Raw genomic sequence first — 23,456 nt, forward strand, 5'->3', positions numbered from 1 at the left:
GACCCTTTGAGATCTGAGACTTGGAGTATTAGAACTTTGTTTTCCTCAATGTACGTTATGGATTCCGGTCTTTTAATCCACTTTGAATGGACTTTGATGAAATATGTGAGATACAGATTCAAATTTAATTTCTTACATATGTATCCAGCTTTCTTAACACTATTTGTTTAAAAAGCTGCCATTATTCCATTTTATGTTCTCAGATACTTTGGTAAAGATTAATTGGACATATATTTGGGGGGGTTGTCACTGGATGTTCTTTTCTGACTCATTGGTTTGAAAATCGGTCTTTGTTCCAATACCATGCTGCTTTGGTCACTATGACTTTGTAGTACAACTTCAAGTTAGATAAAGAGATGTCATCAAATTTCTTGTTTTTCAGTATGGTTTTGGCTACCCAGGATCTTTTATGGTTCTACACAAACTTTATACTTGACTGTTTTATTTTTTTTTATTTCAACACCTTGATTACATACATGATTGTGTTTGGGTTTCAGTCATGTAAAGAACACCACCCATCACCAGTGCAACATTCCCATCACTAATGTCCCAAATCTCCCTTCTCCCCACCCAACCCCCGCCTGTACTCTAAACAGACTCTCCATTTCCCTCATACATTCTCATTATTAGGACAGTTCAAAATGTAGTTATTTCTCTAACTAAACTCATCACTCTTTGTGGTGAGCTTCCTGAGGTGAGCTGGAACTTCCAGCTCTTTTCTCTTTTGTGTCTGAAAATTATTATTGCAAGAATGTCTTTCATGGGCCCGGAGAGGTAGCACAGCGGCGTTTGCCTTGCAAGCAGCCGATCCAGGACCAAAGGTGGTTGGTTCGAATCCCGGTGTCCCATATGGTCCCCCGTGCCTGCCAGGAGCTATTTCTGAGCAGACAGCCAGGAGTAACCCCTGAGCAATGCCGGGTGTGGCCCAAAAACCAAAAAAAAAAAAAAAAAAAAAAAAAAAGAATGTCTTTCATTTTTCTTAAAACCCATAGATGAGTGAGACCATTCTGCGTACTTGACTGTTTTAAATCCGTGAAGAATGTTATCTGAAATTGGATAGAAATTTCATTGAATCTACATAGTACAGTAGTTTAGTAAAACTGGCCATTCATTTTGATAGCACTGTTTCATCATATTCATGTTCATGGAGTGCTTTTCCATTTATTTAGGTATTCTTTAATTTCTTAAGTGCTTTGAAGTTTTTATGGTATAGGTCTCATACCTCTTTTGTTAAGTTTATTCCTAGGTACTTTATTATTTTGACACTATTTTACATAAGATATACTCTTATCTCTTTTCTCCTTTGAGTCATAATTTGTACAGAGAAATGCAACCAATTTTTGTGTACTGACTTTGTAGCTGGCCAATTTACTCTATTAGTTTATTGTTTCCAGGAGTTTTTGTGGACTCTTTAGAGTCTTCAATGTATATCATCACGTCATCTTGCAAATATAGTTTAATTTCTCTTTTTCAATTTGGATCCCTGGATACACTTTTTTGTTGAAGCAAGATAATCTTTATAGAACACAATTTAATAGTAAAATATGATGGAAGAGGAAGAAAGGAATGCATTTGTGCTCAAGTAGAAGATAGATTTCTCCAGAGAAGAAACAAGATAAAATATAAAAATAAATGTGTTCCAGAGAAGATAGAGTCTAGAAAAAGTAAACACAAAAGCTATTTATATACATATTTGTATTATTATTTTACTTATATTAATTAATTTTAAATTAAAGTTAAATTAATTAAAACAATAAAAATTTAAATAAAACATTAAATGGATTTAAAATTATATTTTAATTTAATTATAATTTATAATTTTTGACAACTTGATAGATGTACATGTTGTGTCATTTCATTTGAATTTGTCTTCATTGATATATACTGATTATAAGTTTTATGCTTTTTAATCATTTTTACTTTTTTTTCTGTGCATTTTCTGTTTGTATCTTGACCTTTTTAGTGTAGTATTATATTTATTTTTCTTTAGACATGTTGTCTTAGAAGTAAAATCATGATGCGGAATAATTACCTACTAAATGTGTGACACTATTCTATGGACTTATGGAAAAAATTAGAAAAGAAATATTTAATTACTATTTTATAGTAATAAATAATAGTTCAAATTACTAAGTCTTCTTGGAAAAATTCACACATTTGAGTGAAAATGAATTACAATAACACAAATAAATAGTTAAGGAATAGGGACAAAATTACATGTGGGAATATGGGGGAATGTTATTTCAAGAATTATTATAGACAAGAAGATTGGGAAATAAGAAATGCTGTTGAATGAGGTAACATTTCACACCACAGAGACTGGCACACATAACAAATAACAAGAACGACCAATGCTGGTGTGGATGTAGGGAGAAAGGAACTCTCATTCACTGCTCGTGGAAATGCCATCTAACCAACTTTTCTGGAAAACAATTTGGATAGTCTTCAAAAAAAAAAAAACTGGAAACTGAGCACCATATGATTCAGCAATACCACTGCTAGGGATTCAACTTAGGAAAATAAAAACAGAAAACAAAATTGCCCTCTGCACTCCTATGTTCATAGCAGCACTCTACAATAGCCAGAATCTGAAACAACCCGGGTGCCTGACTAAAGATGGATGAGTGGCTAAAGAAATTGTGGTACATGTACTCAATTGAATACTATGCATCAGTCATAAAAAATGAAGTCATGAAAGTTTCCTATACATGGATGGACATGGAAACTATTATGCTGAGTGAAATAATTCAGAATTTTTTTTTTTTTTTGGTTTTTGGGCCACACCCGTGATACTCAGGGGTTACTCCTAGCTATGCGCTCAGAAGTCGCTCCTGGCTTGGGGGACCATATGGGACGCCGGGGGATCGAACTGTGGTCCGTCCAAGGCTAGCACAGGCAAGGCAGGCACCTTACCTCTTGCGCCACGCCCGGGCCCTAATTCAGAATTTTTGTTTGTTTTTTGGCCACACCCGTTGACGCTCAGGGGTTACTCCCGGCTATGGGTTGAGAGAGAGAGGGAGAGAGAGGGAGAGAGAGAGAAAGAGAGGAAGAGAGAGAGGGAGAGGGAGAGAGAGAGAGAGAGAGAGAGAGAGAGAGAGAAAGGGAGAGAGAGAGAGAGAAAGGGAGAGAGAGAGAGAGAGAAAGGGAGAGAGAGAGAGAGATAAAGGGAGAGAGAGAGAGAGAGAAAGGGAGAGAGAGAGAGAGAGAGAGAGAGAGAGAGAGAGAGAGAGAGAGAGAGAGAGAGAATGCTTGTCCTAGGAATGGAGGATTGAGGAAGAAAAATGAAGGAAGTTTGCACTGGTGAAGGGTGGTGTACATTCTATGATTGAAAATCAACTACAAACATTTCTGTAACCATAATGCTTAACTAAATTATTTATTAAAAAGTTTTCTGGAATTAAAAAGCAAAGAAAAAAGAAAATATACTGTTGATTTGGTAATAAAAGGCTCACAGATCACCTTTGAGAGTAACACTGAACCTATTATTAAATGTTTCCTTATAATTGAACCTCCCTCACTTCACTGTCTTTGGTATTGTGTGGTATTGTGTTGTGTGGTCCTGTGCAGTTGTCACAAGTGGGCAATGTTGAGTTTAGAAAAAAGATACCAACAAACTTCAGCAGAGTAACAGAATTTGCACTGTATAGAGAAAAAGAACTTGCACAATCTGAATTCAAACCAAGCTGTGCTCTGAGACCTTGGAGTAGCCACTTAAATTCTCATTTTCTCAGTTTCTTTTTCTAAAAACAGAACATATATAATTATCTCACAGAATTACTAAAAGAAAATATGTAAATTACTTAGCACAAGATTGTATTCAACACTCATCACTTCCCTACCTCCTATGAATATGTTGAAATTTCAAATGGCAGTCATAATAATTGAATTATGTCAAAGTAGTATCATAATGCTTAAACAATTTCTAAAAAGACTAATTGCTTATATTTGCATTCCATATTTCTTCAGGCTTTTAAGATAAAGTATATATTCTTCTTAAATTCTTAATAGTTTAAAAAGACTCCAAATAATTTTTATTCTCAAACTTTATATTTTTATACATATGATTCTTGAAGAGACTGTTTCTCTTTTAAAATAAGTCCCTGCATTTTGCCTGAATTAATTACAACAGAAGTCAGAGTCGCAAGAATTACAGGTACTTTTTGTGCAATTGAAGGCGAGAATATTCTATCTGTAATGCTGTGTCAGCTTAACATATTGATGGTGATATAGGTAAGTTCATTTATTTACAATTTACTTAAGTGATATTCTTAATCACAGACCATTAATAAATATAGGCAAATTAATAATTAACCATGCAGTGAAATTTGTGGGCCATATAAAGTAATTCTGTAGTCTCAATTTTATGCTATCCTTAATATATGAAACTAAAGAGGAATAAATTGAAAGCCATTAATGTTCATTTCTAAACGTGCATTTTCTAAATACAGTAGTTATCTATTGGAATTAACCAGTACTAGAACAAGCAGCTTCAGAAAATAAAATACACTTACTAAATTTAAATTTTGCATAAGCAATGCTTTTCTTTTTTAGCATAACTGTGGACTATGCAATACAAGCTATATTATCCATACAATATATTTAGCACAAACTCTTCTTCAATTTTAATTTAATAGGAACTTTGCATTTTACCTCTACTAAACTAAAAAAAAAACGTTCTGTAGAAAAAAAATCTGCTAATGTGCTAGTATTTTATGTGTGCATGAATAAGTGTGTGATTGTAAATCACAAAACTTAACTATAAAAAAAATGTAAAAATTGAGAAGGGCCTGAAAATAGTACAGCTTGCTTTGCATGCAGCCAATTCTGGGTTCAATTCCACTATAGTGTTATCATGCTTCCATCAATGTCCCTAGGTTCCATCCCACCCTAATCTATCTCCATAACAAACACAATTTTAGTTTAATTATTTATTATTAAAATGTTACTCTTGTTTTCAGTAGCATTGACTCCAGTGGAAATATATATTTATATATATACACCTTATACTTAATACCTATATCTATATTATATATACCTTATTTCTATATTACCAATATGTCCAAAATCCCTGATTATTGCCTTTATATAACCTCCAAAGCACATATTCAAAATTTGTCTTTCAATTTCTCTCCTTCTTTGGCATTTTTATTTCTGTAATGCAATACATGAATAATCCAAAATTATAGAAGTAATTAATGTTTCCAACATTCAATTTTTTATTCATTGTCTTGTTCTATAGTCCACAGATAAATGCAAGCACATAGTATTTTCTTTTTTCTTCTTGCTTTATTTAATATTGCATCTTCTCATTCCATTCAAGTTGCAACAAATTGCATGGATTCATTCTTCATTGTGGCTACATAGCATTCCATAGTATTTATATACCATAATTACATTATCTACTCCTCATTAGTTGGACATTTAAGTTATTTCCAAATCCTGGCTATTGAACAGCATGCTGTAATAAATATGGGTTTGCATCTGTCTTTTTATATATGTGTCTCTGTTTGGGAGGTAACTTCAGAGAGGTGAAACAACTGGTTTACTTAACATCTCTATTCTTACATCAGTGAGAAAGTTTTAAATAAGTAAGAATGGAAACAGCCAGTCTTGGTTTAAATGTGTTGAAAAGGGAACTCTATTTACTACTGGTGGGAATGTTAGTTCAGCCCCTTTAAAAAACACTACAGATTTGTCTTCAAAAATGACTAGTATATATACATTCACACATATACTTATTTTAATTTTTTATTTTATATGCATATATTACTAAAATAAAGAAGATTAAATTTTGGCTTAGTTTTAGGTCACAACTTGAATGCTGCCTTGTTTTTGACACAAAAGTACTCATTTTTATATTTTGTTTTTTTTTTAATTTCTTTATTTAAGCATGATGATTACAAACATAATTGTAGTTGGGTTTTAGTCATAAAAGAACATCTCCCATCACCAGTGCTATATTCCCACCACCAATGCCTCCCATTTCCCTCCTCACCACCCCCTGCCTGTATTTGAGACAGGCATTTTACTTCTCACTCATTACCACTATCATGATAGTTGTTAGTGTACTTATTTCTCTAACTGTACTCCACTCATTGTAGTAAGCTTCATATCATGAACTGGTCATTCCAGCCCTCATCTTTATTGTCTCTGGTATTATTACAATGTCTTTTATTTTTCTTAAAACTCAAAGATAAGTGAGACTATTCTGTATTTATCTATCTCCCTCAGACTTATTTCACTCAGTGTAATAGTTTCCATGCCCATCCACGTATAGAGGAAAATTTCATGACTTCATCTCTCCTAACAGCTTCATAGTATTCCATGTGTATATGTACCACAGTTTCTTTAGCCATTCTTCTGTTGAAGGGCATTTTGGATGTTTCCAGATTCTGGCTATTGTAAATAGCACTGCAATGATTATAGGTGTGAGGAAGGGATTTTTGAATTGTATTTTTGTGTTCCTAGGGTATATCCCTAGGTGTGGTATAGCTGGATCATATGGGAGTTCAATTTCCAGTTTTTGGAGGAATCTCCATATCGCTTTTCATAAAGATTGGATAAGACGTCATTCCCACCAGCAGTGAATAAGGGTTCCTTTCTCTTCACATTCCCACCAGCACTGCTTGTTCTCATTCTTTATGATGTGCTCCAATCTCTGTGATGTGAGATGGTACCTCATTGTTGTTTTGACTTGCATCTCCCTGATGATTACTGATGTGGAGCATTTTTTTTTCATGTGTCTTTTGGCCATCTGTATTTCTTCTTTGAGAAAGTGTTCATTTCTTCTCCCCATTTTTTTATGGGATTAGATGTTTTTTTCTTGTTAAATTCTGTCAGTACCTTGTATATCTTAGATATTAGCCCCTTATCTGATGGGTATTGGGTAAATAGTTTTTCCTATTCTGTGGGTGGCTTGTATTTCTTTACTTATAAATTAAGCCACATATTTTCCAGAAACATTTGATTTTATAAGAAGCATAAAGTTTAAACTATATGCTAAGTCTGTTTCTTTAAAAATGGAAACTGGGGACCATGGTTCAATCCTCCAGAGTGATTTCTGAGAGTATCCCCTGAACATCACCGGGTTTGCCCCCCTCCCAAAAAAGCAAAAAAAAAAAAAAAAAAAAAAAAAGGAAACTGGTGGGCTGAACCAAAAAAAAAACTAATTTCCTGCAAAAACTGTGATAAGAAAGAGGAAGCATAATTTATCTATGTTAAATCACTTTGTTGAAATGAAAAGAGTTATGACATGAATAGAACTTTTCTCAAATAAATTTAATAGCAGATATATAATACTACTCATCTCTTCAAGAGTTTTATAATACAGGCTTTCAAGTCAACTTTCTTAATTCAAGTAATATGATTTAAAGGGCTATTTGACTATCAACTAACTCTTACCAACAATGCTTTAAATAGAGTAATTGAAAAAATAATTCACAAGCCTTCCCCAGATACCTGTTACATTATCATTGACTATCATTGTTTCCATTTCCATGAGATATCTAACCTGGACAGGCTTGAAGAAATATTTCAGAAGTCCAAGCAAGAATTTCAGCACCCATGTACCTCTGATTATCCTGTAATAGGCTTCTCATTTTATTTTCTTTTATTTTCTCATCATTAACTCAGTCTAGTATATATGAATCACTACTATGTATATGAGTGATATTTAGGTTATATCATGAGTGATATATGTTATATCACTCATATGTGTATAGATACATACACATGTATATATACATGTATATATATATATATATCACTCATAAAGACGTATCCAGCATAATCAATAGGTGGAAGGAAAAAAGAAGAGTGCCTCAACAAAAAGCATGTCATTCTGTGAGGAAAGGATTAGGAAGAAGAATTTGAATGGATGACATTAGTGAAGCGTCAAGAGAACCTGGCGTCAGCAGCATGATATAGGGCAAAAATCCGGGACTGGTAGGTTTTTGATGTCCACCCAAATCGGAATTTTTACTTAACTGAGTCATATTTTAATGATTTCTAAAATTTCATACAATCTGCCAGATTTCAGGGCCAGAAAAAGTACAGCAGATAAGGGAGTTGCCTTGCATGTGATTGACCTGAGTGATCCCTGAACACATACTCTGGAGTAAGACATGAGCACTACCAGTTTTTGCCCTCTCCCCCCCCAAAAAAAAAACAACAAAATAATAAAAAATTTATGATAATTCTTTGGTGTCTTATCCTTTATTGTTATCTCATCTCTACCTTGTTTTTTAGTTAAAACAGAGATGTGAACCTATAAATGTACTAAAACTAACTGAAATTAGAAAAATTTTTCTCTATGACATATAATTTAAAGTCTTTGTAAACTATATTCTCTTCACTGCTGACATTATAATAAAATTGAATTATTAACTTCCATAGTTTCATAAAGTGTGAAGAAAATAGAATGTGGCCGAACATTATTAATAAAAAGCCACCACCTTCCTATTCATAAATAATCCCATGTGCTAAAGATACCTTCATTAGTAAGGTGTGTATGTGCATTAATAAGTATATATGTGCATAAGAAACCAAAGTAGCAAGTAGTTACCTGTTATTTCAATTTTGTGCATTATTGTAATTTCATGTGCATATATATTTTTTGGTTTCTAGGTCACTACCAGCAGCTCTCAGGGATTACTCTTGGCTCTGTGCTCAGAAATCACTCCTGGCAGGCTTAGGAGACCATATGGGATGTCAAGGTTGGCTACATACAAGGAAAATGCCCTATTCATTGTATTATAACTCCGACCCTATTTCTTGTACAATTATGTTAGGATTACACATACGTAAGACAGCACAAAAATTAAATGTAGTATTCAAAATAATTTTTGATTTATATTTCAAAATCATTGTTATAAAAGTATTCCACAGCTTTAACATTTCCCAAATTCCACAATAATTTTTATCCCTATAAATCTCTCATGTTTTCAGTTTTGTATTGTACTAGATTTAATAATTTTGTGTCATATACCAATGCTGGTAGAAATAAAAAATCAAATTATGGCTTTCAAGTTTTCATTGTTCATCCATGAATTTAATATGTAGTTGGGTTTCTCACTTGAATTGTGACTCTGAAAGCATTGTAGGTTGCTTAGTCTTTTCATCAATCTGACATCTAAGTGTGAAATTAATGTACTACTCTTGAGCCTTCCATACATGGTCTGACATATACCAGAAATGTCAAAAAGGGAAAAACTGTGATGGTTTGGCACATTGTTCAAGACTGCATTGCAGCTAAAGGCACTGGCGAAGTTGGTGGTCTGGTAATTAAGTGAGAATCAATCCACAGCTCATGTGTTTGCATACAGTAGTTTTCTATGTAAAATCTTAAGTGGTCACTTGAACTTTGTGGCAAGAAGCCAAATACTTCTCTAAGATCTATGCACAAGCAATTCTTGCTGCCTTAAACAAAGATAAATCTTATGCTGAGAGGAACATTCACACTTTTCTTTCTCTCTGTTAAATATTAAAACAATTTTTCATCACTAAATATGTTCTTAGAATAAAAATAATAGACATAGATAAGGTTGAAGGACAATACTCAGGTCACATTAAATTATTTTACAGAAGAAAAAGATTAAAAGTCTGATTTGTCTCTCTTCAATGCATGCTTATGTTTAAATAATTACATCAGAGTTGCTTAAAATGTTTTCTCTGATTCTGACTTGAAAAGTAGCTCCAAAAAAACATCAACTTAAACTGTGGATTTCCTACTACATTATCTAAGTAAATACAAGCTACAAAACCACTTATGTACTGGGAGTGAATAAACAGGCAAGTTTATATATAATCTGGCTCTTTAAAAATGACTGTGATGATTATTATTTGAACTTCTTGGGTTATTACTCTTAATTCTTTGGCTAACTATAACTACTTCAGTGTGATAAACAAGTTAAGAACAAACCTTTCAAATATCATCCTGAACTTTTCATTGTATATGTAGATCTTTTAAGAAGTAGTTTATATTTCAACTCTAAATAACATATTGTACATTTTTTATTATCAATGATAAGAAAAAATAAATAATCAAAGTATATTTATCACTCAAGAGAACAAATGTGCATTTAATGTTGTATAATCGAATAAAATAATTAATTTCCCAAAATAATGAGTAGTTTCCTAGTAGTAAGGACATTTATTACCCAGTAATAAAATCTCAAAAATTTGATACATGAAATGGAATTTATAACAACTCCAGTATCATTGGATTGTGATAAGAAGGAAGAATATACATAAATTGTAGATCTGTAATTTGGTTGTTAAAAAGTTGTTTTGAAATTCTTATTAGAAAAGAATATAATTTCAGAATTTGTCTGTTAGTAAATCTTTATAGCAGCCAACAAGTTGATAAATTGTACTATGATTCTTCAATGCATATTATTTAAATTTGTAAAAGAATCAAATACTGCCTTAGTATTTTGGCCAGTCATAAATAATAAAAATATAATCTTTATTGAAAGTTTATAAAACATCAATAAACAGTAATATTCTAACCAAATATAAGCATTTATTATTATAGCATGCCTCTTTTAACTGCATAATTTTCATTTCATATTTAAGATTTACCTTCTCTGATACTATCTTCTATTTTCATTTTAAGAAATTGTTATGACAATTACTTTGTGTACATAATGTTCTGTAAATTATTGATGATTTGATTGCTTGTTTTTTGACTGCATAAAGTTTACATTTCCTACTTAAGATTTGCCTTCTGATACTTTCTTCCATTTTCATTTTAAGAAATTATTATGACAGTTATGTGTGTGCATTATGTTCTACTGTAAATTATTGATGATTTATTGCTTTTTCCTGAAAATCAAAAAACTCAGAATGTATGTAAGGTAGCAAGAGAATATATCAATATCCATAATATATACATATATGCATACATATATTTTATATATGATATACATATCATTACTCTTTTCTTGTTTATATGTAGGTTTTGTCCTTTGTGACAAATAGAAATTTGATTTGGTTCTATCAACACAATAAGCAACCATAATGCATTTGTTTCTGTCATTCCTTGTTCCAACACAAATCCCATTATCAATGTCCACGAATTGCCTTTCCTTCAAAAGCCTTTCCCCTGACAGGCACAAATAATATATTTTATATATTTTTTTGTTATAAATAGTGGTAAAGAAATTATTTTTTAAAAAGTACACCATAGAGAAACTTTGTGAAAAATTTTTATAACTGTGATCACAAGATGAATAAATATTATTGATTTAACAGGATGACTATTGACATTCTTTATTGGAAAAGTATCACAAATTAAAAATAAATGACCACAATAAATATTTTAAATGTTATCTACTCATTTCTAGATTTCTAAAACTGACATCTAATTACAGAAAACATATACCATGCGTATTTATAGTTAAATTAACTAGCACATTTAAATTCATAGGAGCTTGCTCAAATGAGCCAACTGTGTTGAATTAATGATAATAATATTTGGAATTACTGTGACACTTTACTAACATTAATTATTACTCACACCATCATTGCATTGTCATCTCTCCTTTACAGATTTGAAAGCTAAGTGATAAGGAAGTGACTTCCTTAAATCATTGAGAAACCTGGTGTTGTGGATAGAACATAATGATTTCTGGCTCTTAGAATATATGCTTCTATCACCTGACTACATTAGTTTCTCCAGAGAGAAGATGTGTCAAAATAGAATTGTAGTTAAAAAAAAGATGTGAAGAGGAAATATTATATATGTATTTCATGGAAAAAGATGAAATGAATTTACTGATGATAACAGAGAGCCCATTACATTTAGAAATTCCATTCCATCCTCTCAAAGTAAAATTTAGGAATATGAAAAGAAATAGCCCTTCCCATTTAGAATATTCACATTACTATACCCACTACTTTGGAAAATGTATATGAAAATGTTTTCATTTAATTTGACTTTTTTTCTATCTTTTACACAAATTTAATTGGAGATTAAAACCTTGTGCATTCCTGTTTGTTTTAAATTCTTCTATTAGTTTTAAGATTTTATTTACATAGAATAATTAGCAGTGTAGCATGCAAAAGTCTTCTGACTATAGTCTAACTTCAACTATTAGAATTATATGCAGGCATGTGTTTTTATTAAACAGTGATTTTTCGTACCTTTCCCCTAAGAAGACACCCACACTTCTTTAAAAATAAGTTGGGCAAACAGTAGCTGTGACTGTGTTTTTGTTTTCCTAATGAAATATCAATAGGAGTTGTACACACAGACCAAAAGCTGTACACATATTATTATCTCTAAATAATTAATATTTGTGTATTATTTTCCTTGAGCTGGCTATACATGAATAAAGAGGCACTGGTACTACTCATCACAAAATACAATGTTAGCTGGTTCCAAGGGTGTCTTTGTGAATACTCCCTGCCATGGTTGAAGGGACTAAGGAAGCACCCTGCTGGGTCTCCTCCAGTCCTCCTCAGGGAGTATATACTAATTCTATTCTTGCCTATTGGGAAAGCAGCCAAAGAAAGAAGCTGAAGGGACAGCACTGTATTCCTAGAGAGAGTAAGGTGCCAAAAGTCAGAAATAAAAGAGAAAATTGCAAATTTTATAAAATAAGGATAACAGAAATAGTGATTAGAGATTCAGACTTTTTTTTTTTTGCAGCCATAAAGGGAATCTTCTCAAAAGTGGCTGGCAGATCAGGTAACAGCTCCCTACTACAACCTATGGTTGTACCACATATTTGAAATAAAAAAGAGAAATTTATCTAAAGGATTTAAACCATGAAACCATGAAACAGCATCAAATGCAGGGATTTCACTGAGCTATGAGATCTGCAAGAGCTCATAACTTAGACAGAGTGTTTTTTTATTTTAACTTTGATTTAGCCAATAAGTTAGTTTCCATTATTAAACAGTAGTAAACTACTAAAAATAGATAATGCGAATTATTTCAAAGACACACACATGTATATATATATATAATATATATACATATATATACATACAATATACAGGCATATAGGTATATGTGTGTGTAATTTCTTAATAAACTCTATAATAGTATTTGCATTTATGAAGTAGGGCAAATATATAAATAGAAGTCTTAATAACTAAGTTTTTTAAAATGGAGAGTAATAAATATGTCCAATTCAAGAAACCTTTCACTGATAGTACACTCAAGTTGGAAAATATAATTAAGTATCATGTAAGTTCATCTGGATATAAATGCATTTTTAAACACTAGAATTTCTCAGTATGGCATAATAAAAGATGACCTTATTTACAGAATTATTTTTTATTGTTTGCAATTAGAAAAGGTGAATTTTAAATCTAGTTTAAAAATTCACTTCAGAAAGAACATGATATAAATGTAAATGATCCTTATGCATACAAATATATAATGTCAGAGTAGGAGTGCTATTTTTAATTTAAATATGTTGCTTTTAAAACTATAAACAAAACCTAATTAATATATAGCATTTATTTAAATTAAAATTTTCAACTCTATGGTAACAATGCATTATAAAGTTAATGCATTATAATGTACTATAAAGTTGCAATTACATGAATAATTAAACCAGTAACTCTGTGTATATTTATAACAATATATAGTCCTCAATTAACACAAAAATTGAAAAAAAAAATTTTCTTCACTTAATTCTAAGGCTACATCCCCTCATCTAAATTACATATATGTATATATGTATATATATTCTATAACTTCTCCAATGCAAAAAAGAACATATTTTGAGGAGATAATCAATTCAATGGTAGTAAAAGCATTAGCTGTGTAACATTTCCAAAATAATCAAGGAATAGAGGATCTAGTGTGTGAAACAGAAACTACACATGACTCTAAAGAATATAAGAGAATTCTAAAAGAGACTGAACTCTGCTGGAACTCAGATGCCAGCACCTCTATTTGCCTCTTTTCTGTGCTGTGATGTATTTTCGGCCTGATTTTATCCTGTGTGTGGCTCATCTGCGGATGGCCCGCCTTCCCTGGAGCTTTCCCTGGAGGTGAGTCTACACGCCCAGAAAGGGAGGAGCCAGAGAAGCATGGCCGCTCCAGTTAGCTTCGCGGCCATGCACATAGTTAGCCAATGAATACAACCACAACACGTAGAAAAACCCATAATACAAGTTTGACAATGGGGAAACAACGCAGGCCAGCACCAGACATAGAGAATGAAGATGGCAACTCTGATGACTTGAACATGACCAACCAACTAGTCAGTATCTCAGATAAGGAGTTTAGAATCACAATATGGAAGACGTTCAAAGAACTCAAAGAAAGTATCGAAGAGAACACTAATAAGAATCAAGAGAATATGAAGATAGAAATCAGAAAATTTCAAACTGAAATTTCAGGTCAAATAACAGGTCTGAAAAACTCAGTAGATGTATTGAAGAAAAACATGGTTGAGCTACCAACCTGTTAATGACAGCTTGGTTGGTGTATCTCAGAACAGTGAGCACTAGAAAAAATTGCATGAAGCAATATCTATAATATAAGAAGACATTGAACCCTAATACTGGAATTTACATCACAGTTTCTCACTTATTCAATTTGGGAGTTACCTAAGTTCTTAATGCTTCGGGTCCCTTACTATAAAAAACCTAGATAATAACAGGATGGATTTCATAGTGTTTTTTTAAAATTCATTCAAGATGACTATCATAGGTCTTGACAGTTATGAAAAGAGCATAACAATACAACGTATTTAAAGATTTTGAAGTCTTGTATTTGGGGGAATTTTTGTTTGTTTTCAGACCATATCTTGTGGTGCTCAGAGCTTACTCCTAGATCTTTGCTCAAGAAGCACTCCTGCTTGGACTCATATCAGCCATGTGCAAGGCAAACACTATCTTCTGACCTTAAAGTCATGTTTACTGCTGGTTATTATTGCAATAAAATTCAAAATAGCTTAATAGTCAGATGAAATATCAGAATATAGGTTCTAAAACACACAGCAAGATGCCTACTGGAATTTGAGACATTTTATATTATTGCACATTTCTATAAAAGAATCTTAGGAAAGTAGAACTAACATTCCCACTTACATTGGCAAAACCAAACCATTAGTAATTCTCAAGGCTTTTATTCTTTTGATGACACCTTCCCTGAATTTGCCACTATTTAAATTTCACAAACTATCAAAATTATTCATTATAAAAATGAAACCCAGTGCTTTGAATACTTTACTTGCTTTAAAAAATTATCTGCTTAACAATTAGCAGATGATTGAACCATACAAATCATGTACAAAAATGAAGTTGAGATTAGATTATACAAACCAGAATCCCAGAGTAATCACAGTAGTTGGATAACTGCCAAATTTCTCCTTCATTTCACTTCTTTATCTGGTGCTGCTTTCTGCACTATGTTCACATTTTAAGCAGTCTAATTTGAATAGAAGCAATATACATGTGATAATTTGGTAAATAAAAGTTTATCTAGAATGTGGGTTTTACAAAAAGCAAATTATTAGAGAGTGTCACAGACTTTAAAAAGATTTTGACTTTCTCAAGTGGTACACTTGAGAATATATATTACAATATTAGTGTTTGGACTTTAGATGAAAAATATTGCATTGTGTTATAAATTGGACTGTACCTAGATTGAGGGGGCACAAAAGTGAGCCAGACAGAAAGAATTCAGACTTTAAAGTTTAGAAAGACTCATATTGGAAAACAAATGAGTCTCTCTGAAAAGAGAGACTGTTAATGTCTAATTTGATATAAAAAAAGTAGGTAGATGAATAATGGAAGAATGAAGGTTAATACTCCCTTTGACTATAGAATAATTAATACTTTAGTTTCATATTGACAAATAGCTTCTGGTAGGTGAAATGTTATATCTATCCAAATGCATAAAATAAACTCTAATATGTAAAATTCTAGAACATATATGCATAAGATATAATTTTTATTCCTATCAATTTTGTTAAATTATTTTTGCTTGTTTGTTTTTGGGGCACAGCCGGCAGCGCTCAGGGGATACTACTGGCTCTACACTCAGAAATCGCTCCTGGCAGGCTCGGGGGACCATATGGGATGCCGGGATTTGAAACAATGACCTTCTGCATGCAAGGCAAATGCCCTACCTCCATGCTATCTCTCCAGCCCCTGTTAAATTATTTTTAATTTTTTTAAAATGTTGTAAATTTTAATAAACTATTAATGTCTAATTTGATACAAATAGGTAGATAAATATATGGAATGATAAAGTTTATGATTCCTTTGACTTTAGAATCATTAATATTTCAGTTTCATATTGACGAATAGCTTCTGGTAGGTCAAATGTTATATCTATCTAAATGTAAAATAAACTTTAAAATGTAAAATTTTAGAACATATATGCATAAGGCATAATTTTATTTCTATCAAGTTTGTTAAATTGCTTTTAATTTTTCAAATTTGTTGTAAATTTTAATAAACTATGCTTTGCTTAAATTTACTTAATTTGGGGGGGGGTACTGGAAGTATCCATCATTGGTATTCTAGAATAAAAATAAAGGGAGAGACTTGTTTTTTGTTGAACTTGAACCATTTTGGTTTTTTATTTAATTTTATTTTATTGAAATCATTGTGATTTACAAAGTCCTTCATGGTTGGGTTTCAGTTATACTTTGAATAAGGACCAACCCCACCAACAGAGTCAACCTCAATTCAATAATGTTTCCCATCCCCAGCCCCCAGGCTGCCAGTATAACAAGCTCATTTTAAGTTTAAATTGTTATAATTTGGGTTGCTTGATTCCATTGTTGTTCCCTGTGGCTTGTATATTTAGTTATGTCCCTTTTTTTTAATAGCACCAAAGCACCTGAGACTCTGTGGCCTTTGGCCCCTATCCTTTCATATTTGTTTTTCTCCTCCTCCACTCAATTTCTTTCCCTCTCCTTGCTATACTCTGGGGCCAAGGGTTCAATTGAATCATTCTTTTGTTTTTAAGTTTTTTTAAATTAACGTTTATTTAAGCATTATGATTACAAAAATGTAGTTGGGTTTCAGTTATAAAAAATAATAACACTTTAATCAGAAAATTAGGATAACTCTGAAAATAAAGTTAGAATAATTGAAAATAGGTGAACATTTTAAAATATTGAATCTTGGGACCAGAGCAAAGATATATTAAGACACTAATTCAACTTAATTTATTCATTCACAAATTACAGTGTTTGCCTTGCACGCGATGACCTAGGATGGACAGCAGTTAGATTCCCCTGCGTCCCATATGGTCCCAAAGCCAGGAGCAATTTCTGAGCGCATAGCCAGAAGTAACCCCTGAGCATCACTCGGAGTGGCCCAAAACCAAAAAAAAAAAAAAAAAGCAAAAAAATCAAATAAACCAAAAACAAATAAATGAATAAAATAAATTAAATATTTAATCTTAAGATAGTTATTTCCTATATCTAAAAAATAGAGAGCACATAAAAAGGTATGCCAAGCCTTCCAATTATAACTCAATATTCAGGTTCAAATAGTAATATATTTTTCTAAATCCTTTCTCCCTTTTTTCTTTGTGCTATTTATTCTTTCCTATATCTATCTTGTTCTATGCTTCTTCTTAACTCTATACTTTTTTTTACAAAACATCTGTTGAATAAAATTGACTAACATATGGTTCTATCAATAAAATTTTCGTAGTTCTTTGGAGGGTAAGGCATATATATCATAAAAATATAAAGAACAATGATAGCAGGTGATGGAAAATATAGTTATTAAATGAACCTTAAGGAGGGCCAAAGGGAGACTGCAAAAACAGTTTGAATGAGATATTAAAGGGTACCTGGACAGTAGCAGGTGAAAGAAAATTGGAATGATTTCAGGTAGAAGAAATACTATAAAGTTTTTTGAGATAGCAGAACTAATTTCATCCTTCTTATTGCATTGGTCTATACTTGCTTTTGGTAATTTTGTATGCTGCCCTTCTATAAGTGGCATGTAACCAAAATGGAGACAGGTAAATTGATCCTTGCTCATTTGAGACAAAATTTACCTATGGGATCCATTTTCTTTTAGTAGTGTGTTTTATTGGTGGCCTAGACAGTCTTCACCGAAATTAAGCTTAGGAAGAAGTAAACAAAAAAAAAAAAAAAGAAGAAGAAGAAGAAAAAAGAGAGTGATATTGATTATTGTCTGTAGCTAAGTAAAAATCAATCTAAGAAATGCCATTGACTAAGGAGAAACTTGGGAAGAAACTACACAAAAGTAAAGAAAACTAATTTTCTAGGATTTAACACCCTTGTCACCATTGCCTTTAGTGTATAAGAAAGTGTAAAATAAAAATAAAAGTATTAATTATATGAACTTTAAAGGATATTTTGGAGATTATTTTTAGTGTTATGAGAATTTAAAATTAAATCCAAAATCCGAAGTCAAAATTAGAATAAAATGATTCTTAGAAACACAAACTGGCTAAATTTTTTAGGATTTTGCCCTATTTTAAGTAAATGTCAACAACAGAGCTGAGTGAGGTAAAATATGTAATCTTCTAAATAATGATATAAGACAGTAAGTCTCACATAGTTGTATTATATATTTATTTTATTTTGCATGCATTTCTCATGAAGTTTACTATTGTGTCACTCTTGCACTCTTGAAATTTCATCATCCTATTGGTATCACCGAATTGAGAATCTTATTTCAACAAATACAGGAAATCTTGTTTTTCAAACAGCACTCATGCTTGTCAAATAATTCATATGGTAAAAGTTTCCATAAAATACATATACGTATACACATTGATAAAAGTAGCAATAGAGATGTGTGTATAGAGAGACATTTCAAACTATTTCATTTTAGTCTCAAAAAAAAAAAGACTTCATTTTAACTGATTCTAAAATTAAAATCTAGCTCTTTAACTCCTTAAATTTTAATTATTTTAGTCATTGATTTTGATTATTACCTTAATCGGTAAAAGTCAATTAAATATAGATAAATGGGCATGCCCAAGAAATATTAAGACACTAATTCAACTTAATTCATTCATTCACAAATTTAATTCATTTCTTACTGAAACACTAATTCAAAAAGACACTTAAATTGACCATTTACCCCTGAACTGTGGACACCATCTGCAGAAATAAACATGGTTTCCTACACCATCACCAGGAATAAGAACTTTTAACAAGGAAGGCTCTACTACCATCATAGCATTGGCTTACTCCAAAGATGGTACTTATGACACCATGACAAGCTAGGAATAGCAACAGTCTGCTTTGAGGGCAGGATTCTCTGCAATGCTACCAAACGGTGAGACGAAACCAGAAGACGCCATATAGCACACAGCCTTCAAAATAGGACCTGTTCAGAAGCCAGGATCTATAACTACAGAAACCCGACAGCAACAACTGTGATGGTGAAGAAATGTTTCTGGGACCACTACAGAGAAAGTCGAGGGGTAGGACAACCTAATAGGCCTGGAGCCTGGAGTTGGTCTTATGCCAAAGTATTTCAGGGGTGAGGTTTCCCTGTTTTGAAGCCAAAGGTTTTTCCTTCCAATTTTTCCCATATTTTATTGTGCCTATGAGAACAACTGCCACACACACACACACACACACACACACACACACACACACACACACGCACACACACACATATCTTTCTTTTTTTCTAGTCCATCTACTACCTGAAAAAAAAAAAAAACCTTACTAAAGCTTCTGCTGTTGTATTAACATCTTTATTGGTGATACAATAATTGTCACGGATATAACTGCTAATGAACTCTCCTTATCTTTTTCCATATTTTATCTATTTTCTTTATATTTTTTGATAACTTTGCTTCCTATCATCCTGAAACAAATGTATTATGATCATTTATGGCAACTATGATACATTATCTTTTAATAAATTTATTTTTTAAAAAAAGACACTTGAACACCAGATCATTGCAGAGCTATTTACAATAACCAAGACCTGGAAACAACCCAGGCTTCGGATAAAAAAAACCAAACAAACAATATACATAGACAATGAAATACTATATACTATATAGCTTCAAGAAAAGATGAAATTTTACATTTTGAAGCACTGGTTAAAATTGGAGGGCATCATGCTAAGAACAATGATAGATAAATACTGGATTATTTCACCCTTATATTGATTAAAAACAAATTAAGAATATAGAAAATTGCTAATAATTCCATACCCTGTAGGAGAGGAGATACAAACAAGAAAGAGATATAGAGGTTGTGTTTGAGGAATCATGGTATTCTGGTGGTGGGTGTGAGGTAATAACATTTTATACAGAAAACATTAATAATAATAAGTTGTAAATAATGATACCTCACTTTAAAAAAGACAAAGAAATAGATAGACATACATACTGGTGGTAGATGGGCTGAAAGACTGTATCCATTATTATTACTTGACCACTAATTTTATCTAATAGAACAAATAACCATTAAGTATATTATTTTCGCAGAAAAACTGGATATATACAGCTACCTAATTTATTAAACTAAGAAAATATTGTTTTTTGTATTCCACACTGACAAAAAAAATCTGACCTAAAACTTATTATATATGTTAGCAGTATCTGGACATAAAAACATTTATGAAAAGTCTTCATTTATTTGATTTCTAAGTTCACTCATGTATTGTTTAAAATTCTTGCTAATCTACTGCTGTATTAATCACTTAGGCTTTTGAGCAATTTTGTAGAAAAGAATTTTACAGAAGATTTGCATTTCACCCTTTAGATCCTTTTGTTAAATTTAATTCATTTCAGAAAATGTCTAAAGTCTTTAATGAAGTGCTATCTTCATTTATTAGTGCACTATAATTTGGTGAACTTCAGCAGCTTAAGTACCAGGATGACATAATCAATTATAATTGTTTTAGAAATGTTTTTGTCTTAATTTTTTAAGCTCCAAGGTAATAATAGAACTTTTCATCAGCAAAATACTTTAAAAGGTGAACTAATAGGAAAGGAGTGTTCTCTGGTGGTTCAACAAGAAATTGAGAGTTCAGAAAACTAAATTCTATTTCTGGACCCTCTATTGACCTGTGTGATTTCAGGTAAGCTATGGAAAACATAAGCTATGTGTATGTGGTTTCTTTTTCCTTTTGAAAGGTTGAAGAAGTACTTCTCAACCATTTTGTTGTACAAATTAATTAGATAACTCTCACCTCTCATGTTAGCTTGATTTTAATTGTCTTTTTTCTTTATTTTTTTCATAGTTTGTGTATCTTCCAGGACAGTACACATTGGCACGGGGTCAAAAAATACTGGATATCAGTTTATAATGAAGAATTCATTATTATATAAAAGAACATGAATTCAAATCTTGATTCTTAAATTAGCTGCCAGATCTTAGACATAAAATTTCATTATTCCACATTGTTTATTTGCATTTAAAGTAGAGTTAAATCTGATTTAGTGTGGATGAGTAGATAATATAATAGGTAGGTTTTTGCCTTGAATGCAATTGGCAGTATGATTATAGGCACACTATATGCTCCCCAGCCCCCAAGAGGAGTGATTCCTAAACATAAACCAAATAGTACGCACTGGGAGCCATTGGGTGTAAATTCAATAACAACAAAATAATGTGTTTCTATGTTTTGGGGCCACACCCGGCGGCATTCAGGGTTTACTCCTGGATCTATCAGAAATCGCTCCTCAGGAGCCAAAGTGATAGCACAGCGGTAGAATATTTGCTTTACACTCAGGTGACCCAGGACGGACCGGGTATCCCAAATGGTCCCTGGAGCCTATAGGAACGATTTCTGAGAGCTGAGTCAGGAGTACCCCTGAGCAACGAAGGGTATAGTCCAAAAACAAACGAAAGCAAGAAAGGAAGGAAGGAAGGAAGGAAGGAAGGAAGGAAGGAAGGAAGGAAGGAAGGAAGGAAGGAAGGAAGGAAGGAAGGAAGGAAGGAAGGAAGGAAGGAAGGAAGGAAGGAAGGAAGGAAGGAAGGAAGGAAGGAAGGAAGGAAGGAAGGAAGGAAGGAAGGAAGGAAGGAAGGAAGGAAGGAAGGAGAAAGAAATAAAGATCATGGAAACTTCAGGGGGACCATATGGGATGCCTGGGATCAAACCAGGTCTGCTGTGTGCAAGGCAAAAAGCCCTACTTGCTGTGCTATCTTTCAGGCCACAGCAATTTATCTTTTTGCCCAATAAGACTTCTATTATTTCCCACATATGGTAAAACTTTGCTGAAAGCTTAAAAACACTTCTAACACGGTTATTTTTTTTTTATCAAATTTTATCGACTTTACAATGAACTCATAGTGTAGCACCATAATTTATATGTACCATCCCTTGGGAGAAAAAGTACACACACAAACATACACACAGAGATTTCTCTATCTTTGTGATCTCTTTTCCTGATTTCAGCTGCGTAGACTAGCTAATAATTTTGCCACACAGACATCTTCACAATCTTTACTCTTATTTCAAAATTATTTTTTCTCTGGGTTTTGGAACTCTCCTTCCTTTTTCCTAAGTTTTCTTTCCAGCCTATCAGGATAATTTATCATTCAGCTTTTTTTTTGCATAAAAATTACTGAGTGAGTGTTCTTTTGTGGCCAGGCTATTTATGTTTGTTATCTATTATTTTTTACTATAACCTTCCAGAACTGCTATCCTTCATATACCTTTTCTTCTATCCCTCTTCTATAATTACTTGTTACTGCATTTCATATAAAAATCACTCATAAATAAGGCAGCTAATAAAGAAAACTTATTTATACATGTGACAATTACCAAAATTTTACTCAAATATTATATTTCCATCTTATATTCAGTTAGTAGGTTTTCAAGATTTCTAATTTCAGAAGACTGACTACAACAGCCACACCTGAGCAGAACTTTTTCTGGAACCATAAAAAAATACTCTAACTTAGGCTATGTCCTAGGATCTGTACAAAAAGCAATATCTCTAATTATAGAAGACTGACTTAGACAAAAGTGACTGAACAGAACTTTTCCTGGGACCATAAAGAAAGACCTTAGGGTTGGACAACTAACATGCCCGGAATCTGCAGTTGTTCTAATGACAGTATGCTTCATTGGTAGAGACACCCTGTATCTTTTAGGCCAAGGGAATTTCCTTTCTAATTTCCCCAAACTTTTACTGCACCTATGTAATAACAATAACAACAACAAATAATTTGCAACTTCTGTCCTTTCCTTTTTTTCTTCTTTTAATTTTATTTATATCTGCTAGATAGGAACTCAGGCCTATAACCTTCGACCTTGAATCATTTTGTTCTGTCTCATATTTCTATGTCTTCATAAAAATTGAGAATAGATAAATTAGTGGATTGGACCCAGGGGTCAAGTGGCTTCAGGAGCATTGAACGGAAAAAATAAAAAGGTCAGATCTGAATACCCAAGCCAAAGACAATGACAATTGAATCAAGAGACCCCACTTGGAGCCAAAGAGCACAGTGGTAAGGCGTTTGCCTTAAACGCAGAAGGACCGTGGTTCGAAACCGTGCATCCTATATGGTCCC

The sequence above is a fragment of the Suncus etruscus genome, chromosome 2 (genome assembly GCF_024139225.1).
Source record: "Suncus etruscus isolate mSunEtr1 chromosome 2, mSunEtr1.pri.cur, whole genome shotgun sequence".
Lineage (NCBI taxonomy): Eukaryota > Metazoa > Chordata > Mammalia > Eulipotyphla > Soricidae > Suncus > Suncus etruscus.